Source organism: Macrobrachium nipponense, chromosome 45, assembly GCF_015104395.2.
Source record: "Macrobrachium nipponense isolate FS-2020 chromosome 45, ASM1510439v2, whole genome shotgun sequence".
In the NCBI taxonomy this organism is placed as follows: domain Eukaryota; kingdom Metazoa; phylum Arthropoda; class Malacostraca; order Decapoda; family Palaemonidae; genus Macrobrachium; species Macrobrachium nipponense.
The window spans coordinates 29013260-29032281 of record NC_061105.1 but is presented as its reverse complement, the minus strand read 5'-3'; the positions used below and the strand labels follow the sequence as shown (position 1 = coordinate 29032281).

The window sequence follows — 19022 nt, the reverse complement described above, 5'->3', positions numbered from 1 at the left end:
TATATGTATACACATATATAGAGTGGAACAATGGCGAGGCCTTTCAACTCTCGTCCTTTACCAAGCAGTTTGCTTAGTAAAGGATGGGAGTCAAAAGGCCTCGTAGCAGTTGCTCCATTGTTTCACTTTCCTTTGTGGATTTTGCCTGTATTTATATATTCGTCAAGTTCCAAATTTTCATGTTTAATTATACATATATACATACATACATACATTCATACATACACACACAAACACACACACACAACATATATATATATATATATATATATATATATATATATATATATATATAAATGTCTGTATGTGTGTGTGTTTGTGCCACATACACTTTTATGTGCATTGAGCAACTTCAACCAAACTTGGTGTACACAGAACTTAGCACCTGGGAAAGAATACTGTGGGGGTAAGACATCACTGGCACCAAGAGGGTTAGGAAGGGGTGAAAGTAAAAATAACAGTAAACAACAAACATTAGTGTCAAACCAATAGTTTTCAAGGTCACTGAGATAAATAGTGACATTCTTGATGCCCTTGAAGTCCAAGTTCAGCCCCAATAGGGAGGGGGTTAAAAAGGGGTAGGAAAGGGTTGACATGTAAAACTAACCAAAAACGACAGATATTAGTGTCTAATCTATAGTTTTTGAGGCTGCTGAGATGAATAGTGATGCTTCAGATGCCCTTTAATTCCTTGTTCGGCCCTGACAGGAAGGGAGGTTGAGAAGGGTGTGAAGGGGGTGATGTAAAAAAGCAAAAATTACTGATCTTATTGTCTAATCCATAGTTTTTGAGGTCACTGAGATGAATAGTGACACTTCCAATGGCCTTTAAGTCCAAGTTTAGTCCAGATAGAAAACGGGGTGAGAAAGGGGTGAAATAAAAATAACAGAAAATGACTTATATTAGTGTCTTATGCATAGTTTTTGAGGTTGCTGAAATGAATAGTGACACTCACAGTGACCCTCAAGTCCAAGTGCAACCCTAATAGGAGTTTGGGGTGAGAAAGGGTGGGAAGGGGATAACATGTAAAAACAGCCGAAAACGACAGATATTAGTGATTTGTGTTGGTCACTCGGTTTCATGTCATGGCGACAGCATTTTTTGTTGCTGGTTGATTCCTTCCACAGTGCTTGATCAATTTCTTTTAAGGCAAGGTATCTGTGATTATCAAAATTTAAATTTTGCTTTCCTGGTTGACCTTCAGGCCCAAACACAGACAAAATCATCTCTCCCATTAGATTAAATCAAAGTATGCTTCAATTCTAAGTTAGATGTGAATTACTGTGCTGGCCTTTCATGGATATTTTTTCACAGACGTAACTCAGTCAAGATTCTTGATGATCAATGGTAAGTCCTTTGGCTCTGGGCCTCTTTTTTGACATAACGTAACTCATCTTTTTCCAGTCTGGGGAATTAGTTATAGTTTTTAGCCTGTTGATTTACTGGTGCTATTTTTCTCTTAATTCTATAATTAGTCATGGAAAAAAAAACTAAGTTTAATGTTCAAAAGCAAGTTTTTCTAGATTCTCATCGAATGATAGTGAATGCTTTCACACTGAACTGCAATAGCCAGGAATCCATATACTGTTCCTGTTACCACGGGTCATGAACACTCGTTGGATGGCTCACTAGCCCAGAAGTTAGTGGTGCTCAGGGCCATGATGATTTTATTCCCAGGAGTATTCAGAAAGTTCTGAACATCTGCAAACTTCATATAGAGATTGTTAAAGAAGACTAGGATCTTTCCTAGATAGTGACCCCCAAGAGTTTTAGTGCGGCGTGTTTAATACGAGCCTGCTGGGGAATAACCGCAAAAAGATAAACAAAAGGCTGTCAACATCATAAAGATAATGGCCCCAAGAAATATTAGTCCTAGATAACGACCGTCGAAAAACCTTGGGGGTCACGATGTAGTAAAGATACGGAGACTCTTTCATCAGTTCTCAGTCAACTTGGTGGAAATGAGCACCAGTTCCAGATAATCAACCAAGCTGTTGGCAGATGCATGTAAGAAGAGATTCCTATGCATGTCACTCATTCTTACAAGCCACCAATGAAGAGAGACCTCTTGCGCTGGCTCTCAGTGTTCATCTCTAATCCCTTACTGTCAGTCTTGATCACTCATCCTTAGCAGATAAGATAACTGGTCCTTTGAGGGACTTTCTACCCAGCTTGGTCCTTGATGGTCGACAGTTTTTGTAGTACTGAGTATTTTGCGAGTTCAAACATGTTTGCCTCAGTATTATGTAAAGTCCTACAATATGCAGCATAGGCTATCAATGCTGAGAATTGTCCAAACTAAATTAATTGCGTGGGACTACTTTAAAATATTGTAGTAAAGATTCTTGAATGAAAAATCAACCGTAAATGATCAACATTCTCATTTATTACCAATGGCTCTCCTTTACTGATTGGTAAAGTCAGGGGTAATCGTACTCCACTTTATTTTCTAAGGAATCTCTCTTAGGCAAAGTGTAATCCAAGACAGATCTCCCACCAAAAGGATAAATAACGGCTCAGGCAAAAGAAGTCAGTCAGAGAGGACTCTCTCTTCCTTAACACGTGGAAATTCCTTCTCAGATACGTTAATGTTGGAGGAGCGATGTCGTTCATCCTTCTGATGTGGAAAGTTTATGCAAAAACTTGTTTAAGAATGCGCTTTCCCGCTCTTTCCCCATACTCTGGATCATAAGCTAATCAATTAGACTACGTTATCACGTTCCATTTTATAGAGTTTGGAAACTGATTAATAACTGATGTCTTCCAATCTGTCACTGCACCTGCCTACTGATCCTAGTAACGGGACGGCACGCTTTTGTCCCTTCTGGTAAGAAGGTGGCGAGCAGTGTTGAGTCTGAAATACTAAGTGTTTAAGGGTTTAAAGGTCGCTCCTGAGCGGCAAAGGAAATGTGCAGGTCATTGTGCTTTTGCACAACGTCCTAGAGACCGAACATATGCAAGTATGATTAGTCCCAAGCTGGGATCAGGGACAATCAGATATGTGCAGATGGAACAACAGGAGGAGGACCTACGTATTCCAAGCCCCCATCCCTATCTCACAAAGGCAGTAAGGTCGTGTTTCCTATGAAATCTATCAAGCCTTGAAATGGGCTCAAACTCGGGACCACCATACTGAAGTCTAGGCGAAAATAACTGAGCAACCACGACTGACAAGTTTAGCCTGTTATGTTCTGAAGAAAATCTACCTGCCACATCCTAGGAATTACACTTTTTTTCTCAGGTTGCCCTAATTTGGATTTTATCTTGTGTGTGAAAGAGGAGAAAGGGTGGGGGGGAGTTGTTGGAGTGAATGTTTGTGGGATTCCAGTTTCCAGTGAGCTTGTACATGTGGTCCTTGGAAGGCCATGGGTCAAGTTGCTTGGGAGCACCTTCGTGTAAGGCTCCGCGACGCTGTATAAGGATTTAGCTAACCTTTCCTGGCTGATGGCTAACGGAATATGTCATTTTAGAAAAGTGTTACACGTTGCTCAATTATCTAGTTTCTTGCAAAACCATGTTAATCTGAATTTTCCTAAAGGCCTGTCCACACTAGGAAACATCGTTTGCCGACAAAGTTTGCAAATTGTTTGCAAACAATGTTTCCTGTCCAGACCCCGGCTGTTGTCAGGATGCTGGTTGGTGCAGTAGCCTCTGTATTCCACTTGGCTATTTTAATGCACTCGAGGAGGGATAACGGAAAGAAAAAGAGAGATGGGTAATAAAGAAGTTTTTAGAAAAAAAGGAGCGTGTCATGCTGACTTGCTTCTGCGCGGAATTGAAAATAGATACATATACACATGTATACATACACATACATATACATACCTTGTACATGTTATGTAATACATTATACATGTGTATATATACATATACACACAGAAACACTGAATGTTTTCCATTCTGGATGGGAAACAAATTTACGGCAAAAAGTGTTTGCAAACTTTGTTCGCAAACAGTGTTTCCTTGTGTGGACAGGCCTTAAGAATAACGTAATAAAGGCTTAAAAATTAATTATACTCTGTTTTTTTCCATCTGTCCATCCGGCTGTGGTGTTTGTGTATGGTAACACTGCGTCCCGGGCTTTAGATAGTTAAGCTATGTGTAAGTTTTAGGTAAATAAAAGGATATCTGGGCGTACATTTGCAACTAAAAAGTGTTTTAATAATTTACTGTATACGAATTACACCGTTAATATTCGAAATAGGATATTGTTATTATTGTTGAATGGAAGATGAATGTAACCATCTAAAGCCCGGGACGCAGTGTTACCATACGCTAACACCACAGTCGGATGGACAGATGGAAAAAAACAGAGCAGTATAGTTATCAGAATGAGCTTACTGATAATCCGTTTACAAGAATCCTACATATAGATTGTTCTTTATGGATGAGGAACATAAAACAGATGAAGTAATTACCAAGAGGTTTTTAAAGTGGGTTATTCTCAAATTCGGTTAACAGCCATTACTTTACATTTTCTTTCCCTTTTTATATCACAATAATTCGATCAATCTAATGCAATTAAGATTTTAACGATAACATTCAGCTAATAATCGTTGATCCTAGTGCTAGTTGTTTTTTCATCGAACTGATGTGACATATTCAATCAGGTCAACTGCTTTGAAAAATACACGAGAGCTTGATAAAAGATGTTCCAATGGCATTTGCCATGATAATTGCTAATTCACAACAATCAATCCCTCTTGTGCGGCACTTCTGAATCAAACCGAGATGAAGACTCGGACAAATCGTGTGACAAAAAAGGCGGCAGACACCGACAGCGCCGAGCGTTGCGAGAGGCTCATTAAGACGAGCCCCACCTGTCAGCGAGGAAGGCGACCAGAGCGTTTAGCATTCTTCCAATCAGACATTCGACACCCGCCCCGTTCCGACTGAATATTGATGTCTCCTGTTCTTTAATGCAATGAATTAGTCTTCTACCAGTTTAACCAAGACGATTCTTGTCGCTGTCCTTTTACGGAAGGATGCAAGTGCGAGGGCTAACATGTTTTCGTGGTTGGGCCCTCAGCGCAGATGATTGAAAACCACCTCTATCTGATGTTCTTACACGTGGGTCATCCGCCGTATGGTGATTTATAGGAATACAGGCACGCAATCACACACACACACACACACACACACACACACACATATATATATATATATATATATATAGATATATATATATATATATAATATGAATATCTATATATATAATAATATAGATATTAGCATGCCAAGAAGAATATTTCCCATTTTTCACTCACAAATATTAAGCCTCGAACAGCCCTTTAACATCGAATTTACCATACCTTAGGAAAAATTTGTATCCAAAATGAATCATGTGCGATGAATGCACCTACCCGGACGTGGTACTCGAACCCACGCCTTTGGGGTTGGCACATGGTCAACAACTGTCTTTATACACTCAGCCATCCGGAGTTACAAGTTGAATTCGACTCTGTGTGGAAGGAAATGACAGATGAACTTTTTCTGAAGCAGCTGGTACGTACTGTTTCTACTCCTGTTGGGTACCCGGAAAAGAAACTAGTAAATAATAGCATCATCTCCACCCTGTGTGGTGTGAGATATTCTATGTGGCCTGAGGCATGGGGTCTGTAGCCCTATACCCTGAAGTGGCATTGTAAACAGTTAATCAGCTGCCACGATCTTTGCAAAGGGGGATTAAGGAAAGGCCGTCACGAAATAACAACATAAGGGTTAGTACTACCATCAGCGAACCTCATATGATTCTCTGCGGATATTACTAAGGTTGCTTGCGGCGTCCCTTCGGCCTCTAGCGGCAGCCATTTTTAGCTTTTTACTTTACATCCATTCCGTTTCCTTGCTGTCCAACCTCTCAAATTCCCTCTTGTCACTGTCTAAAGCACTGAGTGACTGGGAGTGCCTCAGTGCTTGCTTGGTTTTATAGCCGAATTTCTATAAATAGGACATCAATCGAGCGTCATAGAATAAGCACTGATAACCACAACGGATAAAACCTTCTGGGTCAGTTCTTCAAAAGAAAATACAGAAGTGGATATGATGGTAATAGTTAAGTATGTATGCATTTTTAAAATAAAAGTATATATATAATCTATGATATATAATCATATATATATATATGTATTATATATATATATATATATATGTATATATATATATCATATATATAGATACATATATATATATATATCTATATATGGTATATATATATATATATGTATATATGTATATATATAGGTATATATATACATATATATACACATATATATGGTATATATTATTATATATATATTATAGATAGGATACTATAATAATATTAAGTATATAGAATATAGGTTATATATAACAAATAAATGTAAGTAAAAATAATAATAGAGTGATATATTGTATAATATTATATATATATATATTATATATATATAGTCTATTTATAAATATAATTCTTTTTATATAAGACTTATATTACAGATGCACTGAAAAGATGATTTACAGAAGAGGCAATAATTATAGAAGTGGGCACAGTGATGGATGGTGCAAGATATGTAAATCATTACATATCTAAGCTTACCGTATATAAATCTGAGTCCTGTCTGAGAATGTCCTCTTTGAACTTGGTGGAATTGGTTATCAAAAGATTGTTTTTTGTTAAGGGCTCTAACAAGGGAACAAGAAATTTGGCTAATTTATAGTGAGGCGTATTCCGCGAGGAGAGGATTGGGCGTAAGGGAACTCCATCTTTGTGGATCTTGGGGAGACCATATAAAATACCATATGATGATCCAGTAGAAAACAAGTCTTGGTGTAAGTGTTATCATTAATTACGTTATTTTGTTTGAGAGTTCTTAAAAATCTATTAATTTTATCCTCTGCTTTGAAAATGTTGTAATAGTCAGGTACGCCTATCCTTTCAAATTTTGTTTGATCACTTAAAATATCTCCCATCTTATTTAAGTATTCATTTTTGTTCAGAATGACAAGACCTTTACCTTTATCTGGTTTTATTACTACGATGTCCTTCTCTTTCGCCAGGTTTTTTTTTTATAATATTGAAGTCGTCCTTGCTGAAAAACGGCGTCCATCTCGATTTTAAATTGTTGAATGCGCGATGGGCTAGTGATGAGATCAGGGACTGTAGAATACTCAAATCGGTGTCGAAGGGCAAATCCTTAATACGGTGAAAGAGCGATTCAGTTGGTAAAAAAAACCTGTTGGTAGTTAGGTTTGTTTTCTACTGGATCCTCATATGGTATTTTATATGGTCTCCCCAAGATCCACAAAGATGGAGTTCCCTTCCGCCCAATCCTCTCTTCGCGGAATACGCCTCACTATAAATTAGCCAATTTTCTTGTTCCCTTGTTAGAGCCCTTAACAAAAAACAATCTTTTGATAACCAATTCCACCAAGTTCACAGAGGACATTCTCAGACAGGAGACTCAGATTTATATATGGTAAGCTTAGACGTTGAATCCTTGTTTACTAACGTCCCGGTAGGAGAAACTATTGATATAATATTAGACAAACTTTTTCCTGATCAAGATGCAATCTCTAATAATTTTAGTAGAGCGTTTTTTAAACAACTATTAGAACTGGCCGTGCTAGACACGCTCTTTGTTTTCAATGGCATTTTATATAAGCAGACTGAAGAGATGGCCATGGGATCACCATTGGATCCAATTTTTGCTAACATCTGTATGTGCTCCCTGGAGGAGCGTATAATGGATGAATGTCCCATTAGGTTCCTTCCCCCAATTTATCGGAGATCGTTGACGACACGTTCTCCTTGTTTCGTTATGAATGCCTTGCAGAGTCCTTTCTGGAGTTCGTCAACCGACAACATCCAAACATAAGGTTTACTATGGAGAAAGAGGTAAATAACAGGCTTCCCTTCCTTGGTCTTCTTGTTTCCAGAGATGACTCAGGCTTTTACACAGGTGTGTACAGAAAAAACACATTTACTGGTTTGGGAATTAATTTTTATAGTTCGTGTTTCTTTAATTTTAAAATGAATTCTATTTTAACCCTCCTCCATAGAGCTTATACTCACTCATCAAACTGGATGAGCTTTCACGACGAAATATCCTTTCTGGTGAGATATTTTAATAATAATTGTTTTCCTTCACGACTTTTTTCCAGATCTCTAAACAAACTGCTAACAGAAAAAAAAAATGGTGCATTCAACACCTGTATCTACTGTACCGAGACTGAAGATGTTTGCAAGTTTCCCTTTCTTACATGATGATACCTTCAGGAGAACATGCACATCCATTATTCAAAAGATGTTTCCGGCTGTGGACTTGAAAATTGTCCCCAAAAATCCCTTAACTATTGGATCGCTTTTTAGAGTCAAAGACCGACTCAGTCCTCTGCTTTCGTCCAGCGTCGTATATAAATATACTTGCCCGAGATGTGATCACGGGACATACGTGGGATGCACGAAGAGGCTGTTGAAGGTTCGAATTGATTCCCACAGGGGTTATCTAATCCAGAACAATCTAATATGCGTAATGACTCAAAAACATGTAAAACATATATTGACAGCAAGGATTTTTCTATCTTGGGCAAACTGCGGAACAACAACAACCTGACAATTTTAGAATCTGTAATTATCAAAAAGACTGTACCGTTGTTAAATACCCAAACGTCCTCTGTAGAATTGTTCATAGCGTAGTTTGGGCAGCTGGTTTGCCTCACTGTGTTTTTACCTATATTGTGTTAGTCTTACTCTTTCTTTTGTATAGGTAGGTGTTTCTGAAATTTTGGTGAAGTCCTGTACTTTTAATATGTCTGACTTTGGAGGTGCTGTTGAATTTTAACTTTTAACTTTATTGAGAGCTGTTGCCATGACATTTTTAATATAAATTAAATTAATTATTAATGTTCGTAAATTTATATATACTTTTAGCCTTGAAAATGCGACTTGGAATTCGTCGCGAAACGTCGGCATTGAAATAAACTGTTGAAAGATGAGAATGCCTTTCCCTACTACTTCCTTCGGGATATATCTTCTTTGAGCTCCAGCTCCGGCCCTTATATATATATATATAGATATTATAATATATATATATCATATATATATATATATATATATATAAAAATTAACTTTGAACTACTACCTGGTCTAAAGTCCAGATAAACATACATCACAGGTGCTTGTATTTTTGTTATCTTATACTTACGAGCATGGTACTCTATTAGAACCATTTGAAATTCCTCTTGAATTTTCACCGGTCAATCATTTTCCATATAATATTTACTCATTTTACTTGATTAAAATAGATATTTTCTATATGCATAATCTTATAACTATACTCTGTTTTTTTCCATGTGTCCATCCGACTGTGGTGTTAGCGTATGGTAACACTGCGTCCCGGGTTTTAGATAGTTACATTCAGCTTACATTCAACGATTATAATATCCTATTTCGAATATTAACGGTGTAATTCGCGTACAGTAAATAATTAAAACACTTTTCAGTTGCAAATGTACACCCAGATATTCTTTTATTTACCTAAAACTTACACATAGCGTAACTATCTATAGCCCGGGACGCAGTGTTACCATACAAAAACACCACAGGCGGATGGAACAGATGAAAAAAAAAAACAGAGTATAGTTACATTGACTTGTAACATGAATAGTTAATACCAACGAAATAAACAAACCCGAGACTTGTGGGAGGCCATGTTATGGATGCTAATGGCAGAGCTCAAGTCCAAGAACGCTGCTGTTTATATGGTCATTACCTACTGTAAGACAATTAGATCTGAGAGTACCCTACCTGTCACATATAGTGGCATGGTTATTCCGATGAGAGAAAATACAATTGAAAAGTGCAGAAAATCCTTATTAATCTCGTTTTATTGTATATTCGCTCTCAGTAAACAAAGCGTCGACACCAATATCTTTTAGCCGTCTCAAAATCGCTCCAGTTCTTCCATTGGTCATGCCCCACCCCACACACCGAATTTCACTGGACTCAATCAATAACTTTTTGAGACTTCTTGCAGACAGGCAACTCCGCGCCAATTCATAACCTCCGCGCATGAACCGTTCTTCCGCAGCTGGTATCCTGATCAAAGAGGAATAATTACGTCAGTTTGCAATGCACATCGCGTGGAAGTCCTGCATGTGCTCCTGGAATAAATAACACATCGCTTGGGGAGCCTTCTGCTTTTCTCGCTTTGACTAGAAATAGGATATCAATAATGCAAGACCAGACAGCACTGCAGTGGTTGGTCGGAGCGTGCCCTTGAATCTTTTCTTCTTATACTGAAGAGAATATATGGATAAAGTGAAGGTAATGACCTTGTGAATGACTCGTTTCTTACTTTTACCAGGCGGAACAAATAACGACACCTCACGGTCCACATACATACATACATACTACGTGTTTATGCAATTCCTTTTCTGTGCGAAAAGCAAGGCGGATGGCTATAGAATGGCTCTTTGATCTAAAACGAAGCTAGAGAACTGGTTATAGGTTATGAGTTATGGGTCAGAGGAAAAGTCACATATTTCTTAATGCAAAGAATTTCATTTGGTAGATAATGAACCCCATCAGACTCACAAGTCTAGGATGCAGTGATTAGTAAAAGATTAACGTTATGTAAATATGACAAGGCTGTTTTGTCCCTTCTTATTCTAGTTTTCGTGCTCTGCATACGACTTTTTATACCTGTCGCCTCTTTATTTCACATTCAGCCATTCTAGTTTATGGCTATATACGCATTATGTAAATAATAATAATAATAATAATAATAATAATAATAATAATAATAATAATAATAATAATAATAATAATAATAATAATAATAATAATAATAATAATGGTACACTTTGGGTATAAGAGGAATAATTATTGCCAAACTCGCTATATAATTCTTCGTGATTAGGAATCAACAGGTTCGCGCGCTTTCAGCTAGGCTAAGGGATGTTAATTCTAAAAAAAAAAAAAGTTCTGACTTTCTCTTTCAAGTCATTTAGCTTGTTTTTTTAGGAGGACTCCTAACTAAATTATCTGCTGGAGTAACTCATGAGGTAACGCCAAGGACAGGGGAGTCTTTGAAGATGTCTAGTATGGGATGCTTTGTCAGAAGTGGCGACTCCGGGACTGGACGAGAGCAGATAGTCGGTCCACCTGTCTGGGAGACCAGTTACAGAAGAGCCCGGTCAGTCTGGTAATAGCTTTATGAGAACTGGTGATAGCTGTCATGAAAAGCGTGAGATATGTATTTGAAGAGCGAGTTAACTCGGCATATAATGAAGTGACGACTAATCTAACAGAGGTAGCCTACATGGTGATGATTGTGAATTAAGTCGCGTCGACTATAGTAGGCAAGGTTCTATATAAAATAAGATGGTGAATCAAGAACGGGTAATTGCAACGGAGATAAGTGTTAGATAAATAATACTAAATAAGAGAAAAACAAACAGAGTTAATCAAATGCTGATGAACGCTGGGCAAAGAAAATACTCGCGAAAAACCTGTGCAAGTAAGAGCGGGAAAGAAACTGTCCACCTCTTGAAGTGTAGTCTGTCTGCCACGAGTAAGCGACGAGGAGCCAGGAACCTATGTTTAAGTTCTTAATTGTCTGTTTGTATGTCCATATGTTTGTTAGTGTCACTAGAGAAGAGCTTGATAAGCCTGGTAGTGTGTTGGGATATCGTATATATGAAATACAATCCAAATATAGCAATAACACGTCAACATATCTAGAAAGAAAATGTTGTGAACTATGGTATATGGTATTAGCATTTATGGATATCAGCTATGTCAATCTTGCACCTCAAACAGTGGAATGAGGAACTCAAGAAACACAGGAAGCCAGAAACTAAATTACGAGTGATTTGGAATGAAAACTAACCAAAGACGACAATTTCGTGGGGGTGTGATACCCGCCGCGCACAGCATCAATAATTCATCAGACAATGGATGGCCGCAGCTCGATTTAAACCGGTAATCAATTTGTCAAATAACACCTGTGAAAGTTGATATATCATAAACAGGTGTGATGCAGACGACGGACGAGGTTGGCTTATAAGTGAGTTCATAGATGGAGTCACACAGACTCACACGGGGATGAGTCATTTGTGGTATTTATTTACAGAAACCCAATCCCGTCTATCTGTATATTCAGTTGACATAAGATACTTGAGTTATCTTTGTCTACATGTAGAGGCGCGTAAACCAGATTTTGCAAGCGATGCCTTTTTCGGATGATGGAACATACGAACTTCAAGGAAAAACTAGATTCATATCACATTGATCTGACCTTAAATTAGGGCGGTTTTTATTGGATGAGGCAACGGCTAAGTTACTATAGTTATTGCACAGCTGCGGAACGAAAAACAAATTGCAGGAGTACCTCAATGAAGATGAACTATTCAGGACTGTATTACAAACCAAGTGACGAGAGGATTTGTGAGTGCGTTCTCAAAGGCTGAAGAAGAGGACTGTTTCTTTTCTGAATTTGTACCTCAGTTGCAGGTAATCAAAACGAGAGAAAATTTTTTTTAATTCCAATCTATCTACTGTGTTGAACTTAAAGGTTCATAGACATTACACAAAAAACCATGTATTTCCATTGACATAACAGTACTTTAATTCTGATCACTAGTGAATGAGGAGTGTTGGTAGGTGACACGGGTATTAATATAAATATGCAGGTGTGGAATAACGGCGTTAGTGACATTAGAAATGGCCACCGTCCTATGATGAAAATGGGCAGTCTGTCGTTGTTTTAGAACTCGTTAGCTCCCACCAGGGTCGAGTTAGGTTGATCCGTTGGAACACTTGCTTCAAATTAAAACAACGACCGATTGACTCGTTTTATCACAGGTCCACCGCTGTATTTCATACAACTGCTGCTGTCACCTACTGACTGTACTGATCAGGGCTGTAATGCTGTTGTCAACTGGAATACGTAGTTTTTGGTTTTCTATAAAAGAAAACTGTTGAGATGACTCTTTGTCTATCCGTCCGCCCCCAGATCGTAAATATTACTGAAGCTAGAGGCCTGCAAATTGGTATCTTCTTTCCCACCGTTATCCCTACATTAAGGGGTCGGTTGCCTGATGCGCCTTCTCCACTGCCTTCTATCAAAGGCATCATCCTCCACCAAACCTCTTCTCTCCATGTCTTCCTTCACTTTATCTCCTCATTTAATTCTCTGTCTCCCTCTCGATCTTCATCTAACAGGTTCCTCCTAAACCCTCTTCACTCACTCCTTATCCTCAACACATGCCCATACAATCTCAAATATGACTCTCTTATCACCTTAGTAATCTTTGCTAAGCCTACCCTTCTTATTTCCTTATTTTCCAGTCTTTCAAGCAGCGATATTCTCATAATCCACCTCAGCATTCTCATCACTGTTCTCTCAAGCTTTACCTCCTCTTTTCCTCTTAGAGCCCATGTTTCCGATCCATACATTAACTGTGCTATAGATCTTGACTTTTAGCTTGATTGGCACTTTCTTATCACATACTACTACTCCAGCTACCTCTCTCCACTTCCCCCACACAGCTTTTATCCTACTGTCAACCTCAGCCTCACATCTTCCCTCTCGACTTAAAGTAGATCCTAAGTATTAATAAATCCAGCATCATTTCTCCCCCTCTGTACCTAGTAATTTGATAATTTCAATTTGGAATTCTGATGGACCTGGTGCTTTACTATTCTTCTTTTTCCTTAATGCTCTCTTCACTTCTGTATTCTGTATCTCCTCTCTCTCATTTTCAGTATTTAGAAGTTGTTCAAAATACTCTCTCCATCTCTTCTTAATGTCTTCATCCCTATACAATATATTTCCACCTCTTTCCTTGATGACACCCAATTTACCCAAATCCTGTCTCTGCCTTTTTGTCAAGTTTGAAATCTCATAGATATCCTTTTCTCCTTCTTTTGTTCCTAGTCTTTCATTCAACTGCTCTGCCACACTTCCAAGAGCCGTACCTACCCTCCCTCTCACATCTTTTTTCTCTTCTCTGTACCCTTCCTCTGCACCCTGTGTATACCTTACTTTCCAGTCCTTAAATGCTTGTGATTTTCTTTTAATTGATTCTTGCACCTCTCCAGTCCACCACCACCTTATGTTGGCCATCAACCCTCTAATCATCAAACATACCAAATTGCAGCCCTCTAGCCATAGTAACTTTTATTTTATTTAAAGTTAAAGTTAGCCATGATCATGCGTCTGACACTGCTATAGTTGCCAACAACACAGGCTATCACTGGGCTGTGGCTGTATGTTTCATGGGCGTGGCTGAGAGTTTCATACAGCATTATACGCTGCACAGAAAACTCAATTACGCCTAAGAAACTTCAGTGCATGTTTTATTTGTTTGGTGTTGTGTTTAATGGGCCTTTTACACTTGAAATGCTTTTAAATTACAGTAACAAGACATATCTATCCATCTATCTATAGAGGTATATATACACACATATACACACACACACACACACACACACACACACATATATATATATATATATATATATATATATATATAGATATATATATATATATATATATATATATGTGTGTGTGTGTGTGTGTGCATACCACAAATCACTAGAGGTGGAAAAATAAGCAAAAGGGTGTAGGTCCTGACTAGTTTCGACTTCTTTTTCAAGCCATTGACAAAGGAGTAATACAGAGTGGTGGAAATCACAATATATAAGCTAGGGGGACAAAGATACAAACCTTTGGAGACTGAAACTCCACAAAGGACAGGTGTCAAGGGGGGCGGGGTAGGCGGGCGACAAAACTTATTAGCGCTACGGTCCAGTACTGTGTTTACAAATATGATAATCCTTAATGCATACATATCTGCTTCCTTCCTTCAAACGTGAAAGGATGGGTGCCTACCCTTTTTGGATTCCCCTATAAATAGAACAATCTATGTTTTTAAGAGCATCACGTGTATGTAGCCCTGAAAATATTGATGATGAAATTGACAAGATTAGGCAAGAAATTGAAATATCCTTACTATGTATTAGACAATGGTTTAGTGGCGGTAAAAATTACTGTATCAAAACAATAAAGAAACCTTAAAATATTGCTTTACTACCATATTATAATAATCATATGAAGCCATCCCGTATCTTCTTTAGAATTTTGGAGTTAAAGTAGCATTTATTAAAGAACTCTCCCGATAATCATAAAGGACGAGTATATAAAAAATTTTATGCAAGTCGTGTGATAACTATTATATAGGTCAGACTAGAGAAACAGGAAAAAAGAAGAGAACGGAATTAAAAAATATATAAGATATGCTCAGATGAACTGTAGAATTTTTGTACAAGTCAGCAGGAACAATCACAGAATCAATTGGACAGTGGTAAAATAGATGGCTATTTCTCAAATGTTCTAGAAAGGAATATCATGGAGTTCATTTTTAAAAAAGACAGTTATAATTTTAATATGAAAATATAAGTCAGAGCTATGTATAAATTTGATCCTACAATTTAAAAAAAATTTAAATGTTTAAATTTAAAGGAGGGGATTTGATACGAATGGAAGAAAGGCTGCCATATTTGTAAACTTAGTACCGGACCCCATTACTAATCAGCCCCTTCTCCTTTCAGTCCTTCATTTAGTGGCTTAGAAATAAAGTCTAAACTATTCAGGACCTACACCCACTCTCTTCTTTTTCGCCAGTGGTGATGCGAGATAGGTAAATATATTATATATCTACATATATGCTTAAAAATCGCAGTAGATGCACGTGACTTCATTAAATAAGCGAATACCACGGGAAAATGATAGTCAGAATCCAAGCGCTTTCGTCTTACTATGACATTGCCAAGGAGCGAATGAAATACAATTGGAGAGAAAGGTCTCAGGTACGCAACAAGATCAGGAATACCAGATGGATAATTGTCAAAAGGGTAAAAATTAAAAGAAATAATACAGGATTATCGGATATCACACGGTCACAAACCTAAACAGATTTGACCCTAACCGAAATTACAAAGTATCTTTACAGTCCAAAACATGTAAAAACTAAATATATTGATTTTGTTGCTTATATTTATCTACAACTTTTTTCATTATGAAAGCATCAAGTTTAAATCAACCAAGACTTAAATTTAGAACACTTCTATTATTTGACTTGATGAAACAAGATTCAGTGATATTTCTTTTAACTGTGTCATTACATGGGATTAAGGCTCTTGCTTGACTCCAGTTAATAGGATGATCTAAATCTCTCATATGTACGAATAACGCATTCGATATTTGCCCAGTTCTCACAGAATATTGGTGCTGTTTGAGACATTGTGAAAGAGATTTACCGGTCTGTCCGTAATAGACTTTTTCACACTTTTTGCAAGGAATTTCATATATGCAGCCTGGAAGATCTTTAGGAGAATTTTTTTATTACTAAACTCTTGACATTAATATTACTGAAAAAAAACATTTATGTTGAAAAGCTTTAAAATTCTAGGAATCTAAAAACCTTTCATCATAGGGTAATTTTAGAATGTTATGCTTACTAAATTCAAGATTGTCATTAGTTGAATAAAATGTTTTTCTAGCTCTTTTCCATGCCACATCTACAAAAGTCCTTGGGTATTTAAGTTTCAATGCTATATCATAAATAGTTTTAATTTCAGCATCAATAAACTGCGGGCTACAGACACGTAAAGCCCTTAGGAACATCCCAGAAAAAACAGAGAATTTAACATTTTGATGGTGATTGGAGTAGTAATGAACAAAAGAGGCAATGTTAGTCTTTCGGAAATCAACTAACATTGCCTCCTTTGTTCATTACTACTCCAATCACCATCAAAATGTTAAATTCTCTGTTTTTTCTGGGATGTTCTTAAGGGCTTTTTCTCCAATTGTATTTCATTTGCTCCTTGACAATGTCTTAGTAAAGACGAAAGCGCCTTGATTTCTGACTATCATTTTCCTGTGGTATTCGCTTATCTACATATATACGTATATCTAATAAAAGGAGCCAATGAAAATGCCAAAATGTAAAAAGTAGCTACTATATTTCAGAGCCCAAACTGTTTTTCTCTTCAGGCATGTGATGAATGAGAAGAGTTAGTACAGAAAACGCGTTATTTATACCAAGAGGTCCACAAATTAGCCATTAAGTCATCCATTTTGACAATTTCTCTGTAATCTTCTTAATCGCTGCTTGGAGGAAGATTTTATCTATAATATCTGAATCCCACGCTCGTTTTGAAAGATTCATCGTATTTAATCAAAGTTGATTCTACCATCTGGCTTTTGAACTGGCAATTGCTGTTATAAATTATATGTGACAAATTCCAGTTTATTCTGTGATTATGGTTATTTAAGCAGTTAAAAATAGCTGAGCTCTGTTGTCCATACCTAACAGAACATTTATGTTGTATTAATCTCTGGGGGAGTGATTTACCTGTAAAACCGGTGTAGGACAGCTGCTGACAGATTAGTTCAATTTCCTTTTCCAGGAAATCTGGAGAACAAATCTGTAAGGCTTTTAAGGAGACCGTTTCCATGAATATAGAATAGGTTAGCTTGTAAGGGAAAGGGAAGTTCAGAGTGTGGGCTGATCTTATTCTCAGAAACTGACCTGTTTTAATTATGTATGAGAATGGAAAACTGGTGACATGTAATTTTAGTGATTGTAGATATGTGACCATATGGTGGTTCATGTCTAGCTGTCGAAGCTGGTGTCTGAACCAGATTTTAGCAATGAAACCCACAAAGCTTTTTGTGATTTCCCAACTAAAGAAAAATAACAAATAATGTAACAATATGCAAGTTATTGCAGATTATTCCTCCGGTTGGACGTCGGTTTCATGGAAAAGAGTAATTTGCTGAGTACAATTTTGGCAGGCGATGTATTGAATTCTTCCTTTAAGGCAAAATACAGAGGTCGAGAAGGACATGCTAAAGTTGTGACTTCCATTCTAGGCTTCTGCCTTTGAGGATATGGGGCAGCTCTTTTGAGTTCTTCCAGGCCATTGACAACAAGGTTCTGGGCAGTGGTGTGGTAAATTTGACCATTAATTTAGCTAGGATGGCCCATATCTTGGAGATGAAAGCTGGTCCTTGATAGGCGCAGGTGTTTGATGTTACTTCCAGTACTGCAATTGCTTCTGGCTAATTTGTAACTGTGTAGCGTGCAGATGTATCTGGAGTCATTGGATGGGGGTAGGTCGATGAGGAGATGGCTGAAATGATGTTGGGGTTGGGTAAATTCACTAATGCCAGATTCTGTGTGATAGGTTATTTTACTTTTTAGGTTCTTTATGCATTATTTAACCCATATTTTCACATCACTTTTGGATCTGGGCCAAACGAATTTTTGTGTTACTGATTTGGTTGTTGTCATCCAAGAGGGGCGGTAAAGTCCATGAATAAGGTAAGGGTGTGTGTAAGTGATTGGTAGTCCATTACGATGGTAAAAGGTGTAGGTTTCACTTACTGGATAATGATAATATCCTTGAGTAGTTGTCTGAGATGTCAGATGCTTAGTTGTATGACAAATAGTTCCCTGTTGAAGGTGCTGTGCTCCTTCTTAACTGGGTTCAGTGTCCTACTGAAGAAGCCAAGGGGTTGGAGTTTCCCACGAACAGTTTGTTTTTATTATAGCACCCGTAGCAACATCGCTGGTGTCCATGGTTAGAGTGATTTTGACCCGTGGATTGGGGAATGTTGGAACTGTGGAGGATGACAGGGTGTCTTTGGGGCTTTGAAAGTCTTTTGTCAAGTGAAACCCAAGGTTAGGGCATTGCTCTTTCTGGTGAGGGCATCATAGAGGAGGTCATGATATGCGCAATCTTCAACAGTTATTGGTGGTAGTAATTTACCATTCATCTGAATCCCTGAGGCCCTTTTATGGTAGTTGGAGTGGAGAATTTCCTGGTAACTGACACCTTGGAGGACAGGAGATGGACGCCATTTGTCAAGACATGATCAACAAATTTTACAGTGGAGGCCTCGAAGACACACTCGTCAGGGCCAAGCAGGGGGCCCTGGACATTAGCAGCAATGTACTCTCACTGCCATTTC

The 19022-nt window shown here is 37.7% G+C and overlaps 1 protein-coding gene across 1 annotated transcript in view; it reads left to right on the top strand.

Moving 5' to 3' along the window:
• The first annotated feature begins 12213 nt into the window (after positions 1 to 12213).
• The window catches only part of LOC135214459 (aftiphilin-like), a 169821-nt gene continuing 163012 nt past the window's right edge, over positions 12214 to 19022 (top strand). Inside the window, exon 1 of the mRNA XM_064248788.1 lies at positions 12214 to 12493. The gene's annotated coding sequence lies outside the window, so the exon portion shown is untranslated. The remainder of the gene's footprint in view (positions 12494 to 19022) is intronic.